Genomic DNA, 6,388 nt, shown 5'->3' with positions numbered 1-6,388 from the left:
AGGGACAAATGGTCAAGAACTGCCCTTCAAATTGTGTGTAGTCATTAGTTATAAGAAGAGGCCAGCGTGATGGTTGCTTCCTGTAATCCCAACCTTTGGAATCTGAAAGAGAATTGTGAATTTGAGGCCAGTCTGGGCTACATAGCAAATGCTAGGACAGCTTAGGTTACACAGTTGATTTCAACAAACAAACACAGCTAGATGGGTGGGTAGACAGACAGACAGATGGACAGACAGACAGACAGACAGATACAATGAAAATAGTTCAGATGAAATGTGTATACCAAGGCAAATTGGCCGGCTCTTGTCCAAACATTTCCAGTGAAGTTGTTGGCAAGTGGTATCCTGGATAACTGACTCATTAGAGATAATATTTGATAAAGGAGAGGCACATTTTGCTGATTTCGTAGCATTAAATGTCATTTGCTGGCCAACTGAACAAGCTCTGGTTCGAATGGGAGAAAAGTCAGTGAGATGAGTAAAATTATTCCCACCATGAGTGTTTCCTTCAGCACAAAAGGCAGGTTTGCCGGGTTGGGGACACCATTACCATTGCAGTATGGGAAGAGGCCACATCTATTCTAGAGCAGTTCATGACCACCGAGGCAACTGCAGAACTCCAAAAGCTCTTAAGTAAAAATGAGATCACTAAAATAAAAAAATAAACAAAATGATTAAAAACCCCCACAGAAATAAATGTAACTATTAAAATAACACAACCATCCCAAGAGTTCACTGACAGGTCACAAGCTGGAAAGTGGAATGAATCAGTGGTGTGTTTATCTGTGGAAGGGTCAGGAGTCCATGATAGAAATTCCTATGGTAATGTCTTGATGAACACGCCTGGAAGCTTGAGAAGTGAATGTACAGTGTATAGGAAGGATACTTGTCCATGTATAGGCACCCATACCTGTGTGCGCGTGTGTGAGTACAAGCAATGAGGACTTTGTTTTCAGGAAAAACTAAGTTACCTGGGGTTAAGTAATATGGAGTATGGGTTGCATATTTACATAAAGTCAGACCTGGCATCCTGTGTACCAAGTCCCTCTTCCAGAGAGAGAGAGAGAGAGAGAGAGAGAGAGAGAGAGAGAGAATATCTACTAAATAACTCTCAGCGAAATGAAGAACTCAGCATACAATGCACCTTCCCCAGACTATAGTTAGTGTCACGGTATGACTAAGCTCATCATATTCCCAGCTGTGTTTTACCAGGTAGAGAGACCTTTGTTGGTGTCACCACTGTGATTTCTTGTTCATCTGAGGCCTAAAGGAGCAGTGAATGAAAGTTCTTACCATTTTGTTTGAGGTTATTCTGTGAGTCATTAGGGAAATATTGTGTATGTGGGAGCCGGAGAGATGGCTCAGTGGTTGAGAGCATTGGCTGCTCTTGCAGAGGACCTGGATGATTCCCTTCCCCTACAGGACTGCTCACAACCAGCTATCACTGCAGCTATCTACTGGCCTCCTCAGGTACCAGGCATGAGGGTGGGGCAACGTCCCTTTCTTCTCATTGACCCGGAGCATTCATGTTGGGCCAAGATATAGCAAGGCTGGTGCTCAGTGAGGGGATTCTCTTCTTCCTCCAGAAAATATTTTCTGGGCTCCAAATGGAAGCTCACTTGTTCCAAGATGCTTCTTGCCAATTTCTCTAAGGTACAGGAAAGTTGCCAGGCATTTGAAGAGCTGGAGGTAGAGAACACCAGCCTTGACACTGAGTGGCACAAGGTAGGAGGGACTGCGAAGTGTGGCCACTGAAGGCCATGCCCTGGGGGTCCAGGCTGCACTCAAGTCTCATAGGTACACTCATCATTAGGGGGCTTCCAGAGAGGTCAGTGCAAATCCTGATCAGATGTAATTTCTATCACTCACACTTCAAAATATGTCCAGTCTGTGAGAGCAGAAGGGCTGCTGTCACCCTTAGCACACTTGTTCCACAAGTGGCTGTCACCCTTAGCACACTTGTTCCACAAGTGGCCTGAAGACAGCTTCACCAGGGGCTGGGGAGAATCCATATTGGGTGGTTGTTTTGGATCCACCTCTAACCCCAGCTCTACAAACTCCTTTTCACCATCTGTGAAACCATTAAATTGATTTCCTTTGAGACAGGGTCTCTCTGTGTAGCCCTGGCTATCTTGAAATTCACTATGTAGATTAGGATGGCTTTGAACTCAAAGAGCTCTACCTGTCTTTACCTCCAAGTGTTGGGATTAAAGGTGTGTGCTGTCCATTAAGTTGATATTTGAGAGTCCTGGAATGGTGGGATGCATTTACTTTTTGCTTTATTCTTTCTGAAGAGGAGATAGTCTTGTAATTTTCAATAGATTTCACAAAGGTTAGCGTCTTGGTTTATTTTTATTGCGATAACAAACACTAGACCTTATGTACTTCACCAAATAATTTAGTTTACTGTTCTGGAAGCTGGGAAGCCTAAGAGCATGGCACCTGGCTTTTGTTTCCTACGGAATTTCTTGCTACATCATGTTGTGGCAGACATGGGAAGGTAGAAAAGGCATGTCAGAGAAAGCTTGATTTTGTAAAAAAAAAAAAAAAAAAAGCAAAGCACTCCTTCCATAACATTAATCCATCACTCCACTGATATATTAATTCATGCACGAGGAGGGTACTCAACCCAATTATCTCTAACTACCATGAACATAGGAATTTGGACATTAAGTGTTAATGCATGAAATTTGAGGGACACATTCAAGCCACAGAGGTAGATGCAAGTCTGAGATTGAACCAGTGAGTTCTCGTCCACCCACCATCCAAGCCTGGCCTTGTTTGGTGATGACTGGCGCTCCTCCTGGTTGTGCTGGTAAAATTGTAGGCAGGTAGAGGCTCTGCCTGACTGTGTCTGTAGAAGCTGAACGCCAATGGGAATTCACAGAAGATCATTCTCCTCATTCCACATTGTTTAACTTTCCGTATCTCCTACGGTCTCTGGGGAAGATGCTCACCATTGTATCAACCAACTTTCTCTTTGGCTCCATCCAGCATGCCTCAGGGTGAGTGACAGTAAAGCTAAGTAGGGCTTTGCTGTGTCATCCCTGCTGGGGTCATCCCTGCTGGCTGATCATGGGGACAGCTCAGTTCTCTAAGCTTCACCTTACACCTTTGATAAGTGGGGTGATGGTGGGGTCTACTTCATGAGATTGTGGGGAATAAGGGATTAATATGGGAAAGAGATTTAGAATTCTTCTTGATCTCTGGCCAGTCCCATAAAAGTTCTATTGTGTTTAACGGTCTCTTCCCTCATACCTTCAGTTCAGTAAGAAACTATCAATGTTGCCTCCATGACCTTGTGGCCTAATCTATTTCTCTTGTCAATGTTTTATAGAAAGATTTTGACCTCTTTTCTTGGAGACCACATCCTCAAGATCACCATTGGGTTATATGTTGTCTGGTGAGTCTTTTCTATCTTCAAAACCAAGATACCTCAGGCCCTTCTTGGCTCTTCAAGCTATACAGAAGCTTTTCAGTGGCCCAGGGCCCCACTCTCAGGCTCTCCCCTGCTCCCTCCCACTGGTACTGGAGAGCTCTACAAAGCAGGCCTGTGCGGGCCCTGCTCTTGTGCTCCCTCCAGCTGCATGCATTCCCTGTCAACAGGATGGTCTCAGCCTCTTTCTCCAAGCCTGTTGCCCCGTTTCTCCTTTTTTTCTGGAGACATTTTAGGTTCCTTTCGCACCTGGGTTTTGTTTTTTCTTTTGTTTGTTTGTTTGGGTGCAGATGTTTTTCTTCCTTCTAACTTGGCTTCTGTCTAGGTGAGCTGTGGAACTCAACCTGTTTATGCTTGTCCTGAGCAGGTGTCCTCTGGCAGATCATTATCTGAGACTTCCTCAAGTCGTTGCCAGGAAGAACATCCACCTCCTCTTGGGTCCCCTAACTGGTGCTCTCAGGTCCCGCCTAACAGTGCACTTTGGTCTCCTGCTTACACCTGTCTCCCTATGAACCTTAAGTTTTCCTGGCCTCAGGACAAGGAGGGCAAAGGTCATATTCAGTGCACCCTGAAACCCTGCTCGGAAAGAAAATGGCAAGGGCCATAAAATGAGAGGCTGACAGTTTGTTCTTTGGGTCACAGCCAGGGCTCTGATAAGGCAGGAAGTAAGGGCAGGGCCCATGGTGGACTGTGAGCTGGTCGCATAGAAAATGATTCAGTTAATAGGCTACCAAATGAATCTTGTGAGTTGGAAGAGAGAGTAGATAAAGTGACCACTCTCCTGATGGTGTTCGGCCCGTGATGAGCTGATGACCAATCACAATAAAGATTATGCCACGAAGTGTCCCTCCACTTCCCACTGTAAGTCTTACAAAAACCACTGAACTCAGTATCACTCTCAGGAGGTCTTTCCTACTTTACCTTTGAAAACCTATTTCCTCTTGCTAACTCTATGTTTCCATATTATTACTGAGTATGAGACAGTGAACTGGAAAGCCACCGGCTTAAGGTGACTGTTAACCATAGCTGTACCCCAGCTCCCCAAGTTACGTTCATCAAGAGCTGAGAAGGGCTTTTAAGAAGCCAGATATAGCGTACAACAATGCCAAGCAACCAGAGCTTCCAGGGACTAAGCCACTACCTAAAGACTATACATGGACTGACCCTGGACTCCAACCTCATAGGTAGCAATGAATATCCTAGTAAGAGCACCAGTGGAAGGGGAAGCCCTGGGTCCTGCTAAGACTGAACCCCCAGTGAACTAGACTGTTGGGTGGAGGGCGGCAAGGGGGGGAGGATGGGGAGGGGAACACCCATAGAGAAGGGGAGGGGGGAAGGGGATGTTTGCCCGGAAACCGGGAAAGGGAATAACACTCGAAATAAGAAATAAGAAATAAGAAATAAGAAATACTCAAGTTAATACAAAAAAAAAAAAAAAAAAAAAAAAAAAGAAGCCAGATATAGTTAGCATGGGTTGGGGGTGAAGTTACCTAATGTAACCATATATTCCTTTCTTTTCATAGTGCTTTGTTTACTTTTGGTCTTTTGAGAACGGGGTCTTTGTTATGTATACAGCACATACTGTTTGTGAATTGCAGTCCTCCTGCCTCTGCCTCCCAAATGCTTGGGTTACAGGCATGAAACTTCACATCTAGGTTTCTTTTTCTTTGCCTTTTTCATTGGATATTTATGAATTTACATTTCCACATCTAGGTTTCATGTTGTGTTAATGATTCATACAGTGCTTGTTTTATTTGAGGGAGGAGGCCTTTGACACAGAGTCATCTAGGCTACGTTTAGAATCTTAAATGTCAAAGGAGGGAAAACACCTACCTGGTAAGCATTGCAAAGTTATGACTCGTATAAATGGAACAAACATGTCTCACTTAGTTTGCTAAGCATTCTCCTTTCTGAGGCTGTGTTTGGAGAGTGGCTGGCTGAGATGTGATGCAAATGGAGTTGTTTTTATGTATGTATGTATGTATGTATGTATGTGTGTATGTGTGTATATATGCATGTATATGTGTGTATGTATATATGTATTTGTATGTATGCATGCATGTATATATGTATGATGTATGTATGTATATATGTATGTGTGTGTGTATATATGCATGTATATGTGTGTATGTATATATGTATTTGTATGTATGCATGCATGTATATATGTATGATGTATGTATATATGTATGTATATGTATATATCTATGTGTATATATGCATATATATATGTTTATGTGTATGTATATGTTGTATGTATATATGTTTGTGTATGTATATATGTGTATGAATGTTTATATGTATTTGTATGTATATGTGTATATATGCATGCATATTGTATATGTGTGTATGTGTGTGTATGTATGTATTTATCTGTATGTGTGTGTGTATGTATGTATATGTGTGTGTGTGTGTGTGTGTGTGTGTGTGTGTGTGCAGGTGTTCAAATAGGCCAGAAGATAATTTTAGGCATCATTCCTCAAGTACTGTTTGTATTATTATTTTTTAGGGCAGGGTCTCTCACTGGCCTGGAGCTCTCTGAATTCAGGGTCCTGCACTTGCAAGGGCACCTCTTTACCAGTTGCGTCACATCCCTGGTCCAGGAGTTACATTTTAAAGATTCAAATGTGGCATTGTATTTGACATATATCCAACAGTGCCAACTTCATTCCAGGTTGTCTTTAGGGTAGAAATAATGTAATTATGTTGTAATCTCAAAAAATAATTGGAACAGACTTTGTGGCACAAGACTTATAATCCTAGTACACAGGAGGCCAAAGCCAGGAGAAACAGGGCAACCCAGCACTGACCCCCAAAACAGGGAGAAGCAGCACCAAAGAACTGGGCCCCACACCCCTGATATTTCAAACCTTAACAGGAATGAACATGTGTTTAGGAGAGTGAGTCAAATGCGAAGGTAAAGGATAGGAGGACATAGTCCAACTCTGAACT

The sequence above is a fragment of the Rattus rattus genome, chromosome 5 (assembly GCF_011064425.1).
Source record: "Rattus rattus isolate New Zealand chromosome 5, Rrattus_CSIRO_v1, whole genome shotgun sequence".
Taxonomy (NCBI): Eukaryota; Metazoa; Chordata; class Mammalia; order Rodentia; family Muridae; genus Rattus; species Rattus rattus.
Note: the sequence above shows the minus strand (reverse complement) of the source record.